The following is a 13,518-nucleotide window of genomic DNA, read 5'->3' on the forward strand; positions in this document are numbered from 1 at the left end:
AATTTTTACAGACTTTTTGAAATTGCCGTGTTACTTTTGATTTCATGGTGGGAGTGGGGGATAAAAATGAATTTTCTTTTCGTTATGTTTTGAGGTATGAGGAGTATGAAATTAACATTTGTTTAATTTTCTGTTTCCATGTATGTGTGTGTATATATGTATATATATATATATATATATATATATATATATATATATAAAAAACTCCAAAACTACTTGATCAATTTCAATAAAATTTAGATAATCTGTAATAGTGTATCTGAAGTTGTGCAAGTAAAAATTTGATGAAGATTGGTTGAATTGTTCTTGAGTTATGCTCAAATTAAAGTAAAACATTTTGAGCAAGTTAGAAGTATGGTTTATGATGCTGCAAATTGGAACTTTGATGTTTCTTTATCTGCAGTATCTATTGTTAGCAATATTTAAACCAAATTAAAAATATTAAATATTAAAACTAAATTTAATTAATGAAAAATCGATCTTCTTTTACAGAACTGTGAAAAAAGTGTTTTTAGTGTCTCATGTATTTATTGTTGAAAGTGATTTAAATTTTGCACACCTTTGTATTTTTAATTTTCTTATGTAGATGTATGCTTTTTCTTTTTACACCGTTTCTCTCCATTTTTTTGGTTTAATTGAAAGTGATGGGCAGGATTTTTATGAATTTTGTCCTTACTGCTGCTGCCAACCTACTTGAGCTAATGAGTTATCAAAATTTTTAACGTATGAAAAAATAATATGCTTGACCAAGAATACCTTGAACCTGGAATATTCAAAATGAAAAACAGAATTGCTACTACTCAGCCAGGGAAGTCAGCTTTGATGATTAGTTATAAAAACTAATCCCAGTTTGGACATTTTTTGTTTATAAACACAGTACTGTTTGAAATTAACATTGTTTTTATGTCCAGATTTTGAATGTAATGTATCTGTACTGTAATGCTAATCTGTTTATTTGAGAATTAATATCTGTGGTAGTTTGTAATCTTCCTACCCTGTGGGTTGCATTTGATGCAGTTGACTGTGTTTGAGAGAGTTTGAAGTATCTAGAACTTTGATTCTCAAACATTTTCACCCACCACCAACATTTTTAAACTTACCATCTGTTAAAAATAATTGCAGTTGCTGTTTTTAAGATGCGTTCTTAAAAACAGCAATTGCAGTTATTGTTTTTAAACGTGGCATTTCCTATTTTTGAGTTAAAACTTACATTTAAATGAGAGCAATTAAAATGCATATTTAATCATATTTGAAACTATTAAAATTGCTTTCTCTTTAAAAAATTGGCCTTTTCTCTTTAAAGTGGAATATTTCAGTTATGAAAAATTTTAGATACACAAAAAAGAAGTTAAAGCTAAACTCTTGAGCTTTAACAATTTTAATGCAGTTTACTGAAGAAATTTTGTTTTCCCCATGCACTCTATCAAACATTAAGAAAAACTTTCAAATTTTTTAAACTTTTCTTCTCACTGATTTTTTTTTTATTTTGATGATTTTTAAAATCAGAAGTATACTTTCAAAAAGTAGAGTATTCAAGCTTTAATTTTTATTTTATTCATCTCACTAAGCCTCTTGATTGTAAAGAAGTAGTTTGAATACATCATATTTTATTTTAAAATATAGGTGTCCCTTTAATTTTTTGTACTAGTGTAGTAGGTATTTAATTTTAGTTTGGAATATCAGGAAAACATAATTTTTTACTTTTTTTTTGAATCGGCTGTCACCTTCCTAGACCACCTGAACGCTCCCAATTTTCTGTGGGTCTTCTACTGCCTCTCCCTGAAGGCCTCCAGCGCTCACAATGGGGCATTATCACCCACTTTGAGAACGAATGATCTAGAAGTTATTTAACTTCTATACATCAATGAGATGTGAATCTCATCCTGATTGAACTGATACAATCCAGGGTCGTGAGTTGGACCCTGGTTCATAATGTATTATTTAGAACACTTTGTACTTTGAAATCCATTAAGTACTTTGATAATTAAATACTTTGAAATGCATGTAATATAATGCAGTTACTTTGTAATGAAGGAACTGGTATAAAGGATAAGAGTTTCATGCCAGTACCCTTTGCACATTTGATTATTTACTCCTTCGTAGATGAATTGTAAGTGCCTGAAGAGTTGTTACTTTGTATGTTACACATACTTTGTGCTATTATTTGTTTTAATTTCAAATGTTGTTCATTTGATTATGTCTTTATCCAAATCAACAAGTTATGATGATTTTGTAGCCAAAAATATTTGTCATATGTATAATTCCATTACAATTAATTATAAATATATATAATTATAAAAAATATTTTTATCATTTTATGTTTGATAATTAGAGTAAATGCGGAATTTAAATTATTTAAAAAAATAATCTGTAAATATGTTCCTACATTTCAAAGTATCTTCCTAACCCTCAGAAATCACAAAATTCGAAAATGCCAATAATATCTTGCAGTTTGATATTATAACATCCTTTTCATTTATTGAATGTGAGATTTTAATGAAATATAATAATATAATATTTATCATTATGTGATAAAATATATTATTGAAAATGTACTTATGTCACAATGCTTTGATAATTGCAAGGGTTGTTCTGTACTTTGGTTAGTTTTTTAATATTTTACTGCATTAAATAAAGTGCGGCATAAGACATGAGATAAGGATTATTGTTGCATTTGAATTTTGCAATTTTGTTATCCTGAAAAAAGAATGGATTTGAAACCAGGTTTCAGGTTTTCAGGTTTCACATACTTTGTGCTATTATTTGTTTTAATTTCAAATGTTGTTCATTTGATTATGTCTTTATCCAAATCAACAAGTTATGATGATTTTGTAGCCAAAAATATTTGTCATATGTATAATTCCATTACAATTAATTATAAATATATATAATTATAAAAAATATTTTTATCATTTTATGTTTGATAATTAGAGTAAATGCGGAATTTAAATTATTTAAAAAAATAATCTGTAAATATGTTCCTACATTTCAAAGTATCTTCCTAACCCTCAGAAATCACAAAATTCGAAAATGCCAATAATATCTTGCAGTTTGATATTATAACATCCTTTTCATTTATTGAATGTGAGATTTTAATGAAATATAATAATATAATATTTATCATTATGTGATAAAATATATTATTGAAAATGTACTTATGTCACAATGCTTTGATAATTGCAAGGGTTGTTCTGTACTTTGGTTAGTTTTTTAATATTTTACTGCATTAAATAAAGTGCGGCATAAGACATGAGATAAGGATTATTGTTGCATTTGAATTTTGCAATTTTGTTATCCTGAAAAAAGAATGGATTTGAAACCAGGTTTCAGATTTTAATCCCGGTCGGCTTGGCATTTTCATATGGTACGAATCTATAAAAATTTATCACCTGACATGTAAGCTTTAAATGTATTTAAAGTAATTTATTTTTTAAAAGTAAAAGTACTTTGATTTATCAGTTTAGCTTTATTGTAATTGACACTTAAAAAAAAGGCAAATTTAAAAAGCAGTTAAACTAGTTTGTATGTTGGTTGAACTATGGGACAATTATACTTTGTTACAAAAAACAATCCCTAAAGAATATTTAGGTGAAGTTTTTTGCAGGTGAAATTTTTTGTAGATTTCTGAGGTCTAAATTTAATATATAGTTGGGGGATTCCTTTTAGTAACTCATATTCAAATTCCTACATCTGATGTTAATTTACCTGATTTGGCTATGTCACATTGTACAAATGTACATACTTGTACATATTTATAAGATTTTTTGCTAATTCTACAGCATAGATCAGAGACCACTTGCTATGTAAAATTTATGCAGAATATTTACTTTCATATGAATCAAATCTAGCAAGATTCCTTCATTATACTTATAAAATAAGCATTGAAAAACACTTTTAAATACTTTGTATGCTATATAAGTGTAGTAAATACTTTTTTAATTCTTTTTTAATATTTTGATGTTCAGACATTAATACCAAAGTAAAAAAACCTCTGTTAACTTACCAACCCTTAATTTTGTGCCTACTTCAAAAAGTTGAAATTAAAGAAAAATTGAAACAAAAAATTATATTATTCTTTTTAATGTGTTCATTAAAACCATTCAATTTCTTAGAGTTGATTTTATTCTACATTTTTATAATTTTATTTTAACTTAAATCAGACAAGCTTACAGAAGGTGCTGCCTGTATGGAAAAAGCTGTTGCAAGAAACATCACAAGTTATAATGCATTGCCTAGAAATCTTAGCCATTGTTAATTAAGTGGAGAAATTTCAAAAGTATTTTATACTATTTCAGATTAATATTTTATGTTTTATTTGTTAATTTAATTAATGTTATAATGTATAATATTAGTGTTTTAATCAACGTTATTAATTAGACTTATATGTAAAAAACAAGTTTATTAAGTTTTTATTTCATTAGTAATATTATCCATTTTTTTTTTTAATGAAATTTGGTCATATTTGAATGACTGAGTACTGAATTAAAATACCTGTAAATTGTTTAAATTAAACCTTTAGCTTAAAGGTTTACATTTCAAAGTTTAAGGTTTAACTGATCAAAGTTTAAACCTTTAAGAGGTAGTTTAAACGTCTAAAGTTTACATTTTTTAAACTTGTTTTTTTTAAATTTATTTACTCACGAGATGATAAGTTTGATTAATATTGACTGATGCAAAAAGTTATTAATTGGTAGGTAGTTATATTTTTATAGCAGATGTGAATTATTATTTTTTATGACATCATAAAGTGATAATTTTTTATGTTTTAAATTATATTTAATGGATTTTCAGTTTTATCATGACATAAAATCTCTTCAGTTGTTCATTTTGCACGATTGAAAAGCTAAAAAAAAAATAAGTAGAAACGTATGTGAAAAAAAATACTGTTAGCATTTATTTATTTAGTGATAATGTATGGAATAATACCTTTTGTAATAGTTAAAATAATTTTTATATATATTCTTGAACAATTGTTTATGTGTAGGAAAAAAATTACATCTGTTGCTCTATATTTGAGCTATGTGCTTATTAGTGTTCTCATTTTGATCCGTTACTCCATTCAGCATAGTTTTTTTTTTAATGTAGTTTTCAGTGAAGTCAGTTTTAATTAACATCTTCAAACCTTTGATAAACTTTAAATATCTATCTTGACTATTACTGAAAATAATTAGAAATTATTAATGGAAAGAATTTCATTGATTTGCTATATTGCTTCACACAGTTTTCTAGCAGTTCTTTTTATGTCTTTGTTTGGTATTTTTATTGTATATTGTTTTATTGAATATTAAACTTATGTGTATTTATCTATTTACTTAAAAACTAGAATATAGTTTTAAACTTTCTGTTTACATTTGATGATGAAAAAGACAAGAAGACTAAAAATTATTGTTAATTCTTGTTCTTTTTTTGAAGATTATCTAAGTAAGTTTGACTAGCTGCTATGATCAATTTTTTTATGTTAAATCTCCTTAGTGTATAAATAAATTCATTATAGAATTTTCACATAATTTATTTAGGTTGCTAAGACTAAACTCAATGAGTGCTCAGTCTGTAATTCTGTAAGGTATTTCCTGTGTTTCTGCTGATCCAAGTATTCCTCATTATGATATTTGCCATACAGATAGAGTAAATAAATTTTTTATATTGCATTTCTAATGTATTTATAAAAAAAATTCACTATATTAGTTTATGACATGTAAACGTATAATATTCTAAATTTCTTATTATTGGGTTGTGGATTTTGTTATATTTATTCATTGCATTTATAATATTCAAATTATTTGGATTTTATTATTTTTTAAATTGGGTTAACCTTCTGTTTTGTAAAGAATAAATTTAACTTTATTTCTGTGTGTTATTCTACAAATAAGAAGGAATATGATTTTTCAGATTTAAAAAATTTTTAAGGAATATTTTTTATCTGATAATTTTTAAGATGAACAATAGTTTTAATTCTTTTTTTTTTGTTAAATTTATAAATGAGTAAAAAATTCTAGCTTTGGTTATTATAGTAACATTTGTTTTTGAGCTGTTTGTATGTTGATTTTTTTTTTTTTTAATTGTAAAATGTACACCCAATGTTACATTATAATTACAAAAACCTCTTCGAAGCTTTAGAGTCTGTATTCTGCATAACTCAGGTTTATATACAGGTAAGATTGTTAGTTGAATTGAAATTGCATGATTGTACTGTTGATGTATATTTATTAGAGTTCATTTAATGAAATTGTGTCAGAGGTAGTAGTTGAGTTTAATTTAGACAGTAGCTAATTCCAACCGGGTTGGTCTAGTGGTTAACGCGTCTTCCCAAATCAGCTGATTTGGAAGTCGAGAGTTTCAGTGTTCAAGTCCTAGTAAAGCCAGTTGTTTTTACATGGATTTGAATACTAGATCGTGGATACCGGTGTACTTTGGTGGTTGGGTTTCAATTAACCACACATCTCAGGAATGGTCGAACTGAGAATGTACAAAACTACACTTCATATACACTCATACATATCATCCTCATTCATCCTCTGAAGAATTATCAAAATGGTAGTTACCGGAGGCTAAACAGGAAAAAAAAGTAGCTAATTCCAAATGATAATTGTTGAGTTATATATCTGTTGTGAGGCAATGTATTCTCAGGTAATGTAATTCTTTCAAATCTTAGTAAAGGCAGTTACTTTAATAAGGTTTTGAATACTAGATTGTGAATACTGGTGTTTTGTAGTGGTTGGGTTTCAATTAACCACACATCTCAGGAATGGTTGACCTGAAACTGTACAAGATAACATTTCATTTATATTCATACATTTCATCCTCTGAAGTAATACCTTACAGTGGTTGCAGAGGTTAAATAGGAAAAGATACAGAAAGGGAGGCAATGCAACTCTACTGTAGTAAAGAATTTATGAAGAAAAGTTTGTAAGTTAAAATTTTTTAAATAATTGGGAAAAATGGTAGTATACAAGATCTATTTGAAATTCTGCATAATAAAAAAATGCTGTAATAAATCGACATTGATCTTATCAGCTGTTTTGGTTTAAATTTTGTAGATATTTATTTTTAGTTGAGTAGTTATGTGTGTGCACATGCATGCATGCATATGTTTATATATTTGGACGTGCCTGCATACTATATTATTGTATTGGCATATGTTAACTGTGCAGTTAGCATAATCAATGTCAATAATAAATTCTGTTGTGGCTCATAATGGTCTTTATCTTTAATTTCTGTTCACTTTCACTATTTTCAGTAGAATATAAATTGATTTTCTCAATAAAAAGTAATTATTAAATTGGAAAAAATAAAATAAATATAAATTTATATTTTTAAGTAAGATATTTTCAGGTGTAATCTTCAATCTGTTTTATTGATCTTTTATTCAGTGTTTTGTAGTTGAATATTATTAAATTTCATGAAAAGTTTGCCAGGATATAATCGTAACTTTTACTTGAAACCTTGAGTAGAATGTTGTTTTTTAACCTTCTTTCTGCTATTATATAAAAAATTGAATAAAAAAAATACAGACTGTGTTATTGAAACTAATAATTTCTGTAACAGTGTATAATAAAATATATTGTGTAATATATTTTATATCTTTTTCCTGCTTCTGATTTTACCTTTTTTTTACCTGTTTTATTTTGTCATTGTTGTTTTATTACCTGCTATGTTTACTGTGCATGTCTGCCTTTCTTAATTAATTAATTAATTTTAAAAAAAAATAAATAAAAAAAACCAAATTAATCAATATGATATTTTTATTAGTTTATCATAACCATGTAATTGTACAAAAAAATTGCTATTAATAATGTAGATTGCTGTACATTAGGTTAGTCATTATGAAAAACAATTCAGTTGTAGTTTATTCATTTTCATTTCTCTGTTATATTATAATTGTATTTTTTAATACTGCAGCTTTATATCTTTTATTCGGTTGCAAATTGAAGTGTAGTGGTGTGATCATGTTTACTTTTAAACAGTTAGTTCTGGTTTTTGTGTTCGTGAGGCTGGCGTTTTATTTTATTTTAGTTGAGAATCTGGCTGGTATAAGGGCATTAGTTATTATTAAAATGATTGTGGTTGAGTTATTTATTTCACTGTATTAGTTCCTCTATTAACAGTCCCTATTCAAGCAGCGCTCTGGGTTAATCTAAGACTCTGATGTAATCTGTATAATATAATGAATGCTGTTTGATAATTTTTATAAATTATATTTAAAATACAGTATATATTAATGTAATCAATTCTATTTTTAATGTAAAAAAATACAGTGCAAATAAAAAAAGCAAGTGTGGAAAAAAATTAAAGAAATTTGAAGCAATTTGGATGAAATATAAAATCCAAATAATTAAGACATTAGGAATACAGATTTGTTAAATGATTTAAGAGAACTATGGTCAGAGAAAAGGGGCTGCTTTATTAAACAGATAAATAAACTGATTATATGAGAATAAGATTAAGAAATTATCAAAGTTAACAGTGAGAAGTGGATGAATGAAAAAAAATAGGATTACAGAGAATAAGAATAACAGTATTGGAAATTTAAATACAGTGAACAGAGATGAAAAAAGATTTCATATGTAATATGTTAATATAAAACAGCAGTCTAGTAGAATGAACTTGGATGACTACAAATTAAAAAGAATTTGAGATATTACTTAGTAAAGCTAACTCTTTCAACGGTAAAAATAAAATCGCAATTTTTTTTTTAATAAAATAAAAATTTTCCAAAATCTGTTTGAATAATTTGCTTTTCTTAAAGTTAACTAAACTAATTAATAATTAAGTTAAGTTTTCTAGTGTTAACTAGTTTTACTAGATTTCTTTAAGGTCAGAACAAAAATATTTTAAATGATAGCTCTAGTCTTTGTAAGCTTTCCAGTTTTAACTGATTTTTCATCAATCTCAGTAGAGTAGGTTAGCAGGCATTAATTATATTTCTATAAAATTGAACTTTAATGATGTGAAATATTCTTTTCACTATTACTGCTCACCTCTCTCTTTCTCTCTCTCTCTCTCTCTCTGTGTATGTGTGTGTGTGTGTGTGTGTGTGTGTATATATATATATTTAGAGTGTATGTGTGAGAGAGAGCCCCAGTACATTCTTCTCTAGGATTTGTACATCTGAACAGTAATCATTAATTTTGCATCAGAATGTGCATATGTTTCAAGAGTGAAATTGACTCCAAGATTAGGAGTCTAAGTTTAGATTCATTTTTATCAGAGGTGTTATTTCTGTATTCGAAAGGTTATCTATATTTCTGTTTTGTTTCTTTTAAAATGTTCACTGAATTACACGGTACCATAAGTCTGTTGTAGGTTTTTGTTCCCAGTGTGTATGTAAATAAATAAATATTTTTATTGGCTACAGATTTCATAATACAAATATTGGTTATTGTCGATTATTAAAATAGTACTGTATAAATTTTAATTGAACAAATTATATAACCTTAAAAACATAATAAATTAACTGAACAAGTTACATAAACTTGGAAACCAATACATGAAATTAATTGTACATTAAACAGAACTTTTATCAAATATTCCATTATTATTATTTCAAACTATTGTTTAAATTAAAGATATATATTCAAAAACCTAATAATATATTTTCAGAAATTTAGCTGAGTACATAATCAGAATTTCCATTATTTGCATTAGATCTCTTTGTCAGGATTTTGATCCTTTGTGTCAGTAATGTATCACTTGTCATACTACTCTTGAGTGGAAGTGTGATAGTAACAATGTGCTGTAAAGTTCTAGTTTAAAACAAACAGTTGTAGTGTATGCTATTAACATTTCCATTGTATCAATAAAATTATATATGAATTTTTTGTTTAAACATATTTTTTATTTTACATTGAACCAAAATTTTATAAAGTGATTGGTAAAAAAAAAACATATTTATCAAATTTGAACTCCTATATTGTATAATCTTATTAAAAACTGACTTTTTTGTAAATTAGCTAAAACATAATTTTTATTTATCATGTTTTTCCATAAAGCATTGTTGAACAGTTTTTTTAAAAATCTGAGTGAATTGACAAAATTATGATTTTAATATCAACATGAAAAACCCCATGTCTTGAAACTATAAAATCAGGAGTTTTTTTATGGAAATATACTCAAAATTTTCCCATTTGAAAAATTTAGGGAAGAAAATGGCTGATTTTTTAAACATGTAATTTAGTGGAAAATCATTCTTCTGTAGTTTTGAGCCAGAAATAGTTTTTCATAGTGTTGTAACAATCTCAAGTTCCTTAATTTTGATTTTGCTATAAAAATCAATATTTTCAAACTTTATGTGTTATTTATAGGAATATTAGATGTTTATAATGTAATGCAGTTAATAATAAATAATATGATTAAATATTATAAAAAGTATAAAGTAATTGGACATACTATATTAGCAGGAAGAGCTATTAAATGTAAATATAAAACAAAATTTATCAATTTATTTATTTTTTTTTACCAAAAAAATTGGTATTATATAGGTGATTCAAAAAGGACTTAACAACATTAAAAGCGTATAAACATTTATTGAGATAACTTAACTGTCACCCAACATTCACTTTGGTTCGATATTGCTTCCATTTCTAATGTGTCATACATCCCACCTGAAGTCAATTTCATTCCAAAATGTAGCCAGCAAGTTGGGAGGGATTACCTCTGCAGCTGCGGTGTTAACTAGACCCACTGGGTTGGTAAATGTGTCTTCCCAAATCAGTTGATTTGGAAGTCGAGAGTTCCAGTGTTCAAGTTCTAGTAAAGGCAGTTACTTTTATATGGATTTGATTACTACATCATGGATACTGGTGTTCTTTGGTGGTTAGGTTTCAATTAACCACACATATCAGGAATGGTTGAATTAATACTGTACAAGCTACACTTCATTTACACTCATACATGTCATCCTCTGAAGTAATACCTGAACGGCAATTCCTGGAGGCTGAACAGGAAAAAGAAAGAAGCTGCGGTGTTAGAGTCAAGAATTCTGAGATTCAAATCCTAGTAAAGGCAGTTTCTTTTATATGGATTTGAATACTAGATCATGGATACTGGTGCGCTTTGGTGGTTGGGTTTCAATAAGCCACACATCTCAGCAATGTTTTACCTGAGACTTACAAGACTACACTTCATTTACATTCATACCTATCTTCATTCATCCTCTGAAGTAATACCTTATAGTGGTTCTGGAGGCTAAACAGAAAAAAAGAACTGTGGTGCTAATAATAATCTTACGCTAACAAGATCCGCAGGCAAAGGTAAACCTAAACATCAACCTTTAATGAAACACCATAAAAAAATCTAGCAGGGTCAAATCTGGGGAGCTAGGTGACTATGCAATTGGACCTTCATAACCATTCCAATGACCTGGTAATTGATTATCAAGAAAATGTCATACTTCTAGGTGATAGTGAGGTGGTGTCTTGTGTAGCTGATAGTAATGGCATCCATCTTGGTCATCATCGTCTGAGGAATTAGAAAATTTTAAAGCATGTCCAAATAAACAATACCATTTCCAGTTGCCTCCTGAAAGAAGAATAGGCCGTACAGTTTTTCTTTGCTTAGAGCACAAAAAACATTGACCTTAGGGCTATCATGAATGTGCTGCAAAGTTGAATGAGGGTTTTTGCTACGCCACATTCAATGATTATGGGTGTTCACCTTGCTACTGATGTAAAACATTGAATCTTCAGTAAAAATTACATTGTCTAAAAACGTATCGTTGTCTGCAATTGTATCATTTCCACACAAAACTGCAGCTGAGTTTTTCTGTGAATGGTGTAGTTTTCATTTTCTCTACTATGTAGAAAGAGTGTGTGCATAATGCTTTGTTTGACAACAATAGTACATACATCTTTTCTTTTTCACTACTTATCCCAGTCTTTCTTAACCCAATTTTTCTTATGATTGATGCAGTTAAAGCCCCTTAGACATGAGAGACATCACCTCTAGGGTTGCTTTTTACAAGAGCCTAGAGCTTGTATGAACAGCCTCTGGTGAAAGGGATTAAGGTGTTACTTGTAGGGGTGAATATCTGGATTTCCTTGGACTTGGGATGTTGATATGTGACCATGTATTCGGCCTTGTGAAAAATGCAATGGGAAACCATTGAATTTAATGACCAAAACCATTGAATTCCTGATGATTCCCAATAAGGCTTTGATGAGGGGGCTTGTTATTCTTGAAAATAACAAGTTTTTTAGGAATTATTTGTAACTCATCATAGATTACCTACAATCGTGATTGTGACATTTTAAAATATAACTTACTATACATTTTATTTAATTTTTTTGTTTTACGTTGGAAGTGGGAAAATTTGAATCAACCAAATGCCCAGTAGCTCTACCTACTGAGTGTATGGGGTTCACCGCCTGCACGGTAAGACCCACTCCCTCCCAGTGATGTGATGATGGAACCACCTAATAAGGTTTCCATTGCCATCATATGTGTCAGTGGGCATACTTGTGTACCCTTCGAACCACAGCTTCAGGCATCCCCCAAGAGCACCCAGCAGCGACAATCTGGTTGAATCCCTTGCCTAACCCCGAGACCTGGCCCACCTCCACACTCACCAGCAATACACTACTCTCTAATGCTCTTCCTTGTTCATCTTGGTAGAAAGAACATCCCAGAACCATCTACAACACCTATATGCATCCTTTCCATCACTTCCTCTGGGGAGATTTGTCTGAGGTGGCTGCATCGCCGCCAATCTCGGGCACTCCAAGAAAGTGTGTTTGGCATCATCCAGGAGACCACAATATCAACATCGTGGGGTTGTGCATATGTTTGTCTGGCTGGCCTGCAAAAACTTATTGATAGGTCCATGGTCAGATAACCATTGGACCATCTAAAAGTCTGTCTCTCTATTCTTCCGTTCACACTGTTCTAATACTTGGGATTAACTTATAAGCCCAGCGGCCAAAAAATTAAAAATATCTTAAGTTGAAGATTACCTGATCAAGAAAGTACAGTTTTATATAATATATATAAAACAGTATTTGTCTTAAGTATTACTGATTAAAATTTAAGTATAGCTAATGGTGGTTTTGTAATACCTACATCGAACATATACAGTTAATATCGTAATTCTTATTATGGCCATATTTGTGCAAGTACAGCAAATAGAAGTGTAAGCAGAAAGATTATTATTACATCACTGTTCCTTGTGGTAGTGCACTGGAATCCTTTGTCTCCTGTGTTGGGATATATAAAAGACCAAACCATTAACTGTTTCTTATTGGGTAAAGCTGGAACGTCCTGCATTCTGATTAAAAAAATAATCTAGAAATGATTACAAAATGTAAATAAGATTTTTAATTAATAAAAAAACATTTTTTGCTTCTAACCATTTATATATTGTCATTTTATAAATCATTAGAGAGCAAGAAATAGATTTAAAATTCAATTTTCCAGTATTTTAAATGTTTTGTGGTTTAATTGTAAAAATAAATTATTTTATAATTACATAAGTGGTTTTTATATAACTACCAGTAAGATGCTGTTATGCTTATTGATTAAAGTAAT

General features: G+C 28.2%; 1 protein-coding gene across 1 annotated transcript in view; it reads left to right on the top strand.

The window, feature by feature from the left end:
* Positions 1 to 13,518, top strand: part of LOC142320584 (phospholipid-transporting ATPase VA) — a 142,795-nt gene that overhangs the window by 4,328 nt on the left and 124,949 nt on the right. The window lies entirely within an intron of this gene.

The sequence above is a fragment of the Lycorma delicatula genome, chromosome 2, assembly GCF_047948215.1.
Source record: "Lycorma delicatula isolate Av1 chromosome 2, ASM4794821v1, whole genome shotgun sequence".
NCBI classification, from domain to species: Eukaryota; Metazoa; Arthropoda; class Insecta; order Hemiptera; family Fulgoridae; genus Lycorma; species Lycorma delicatula.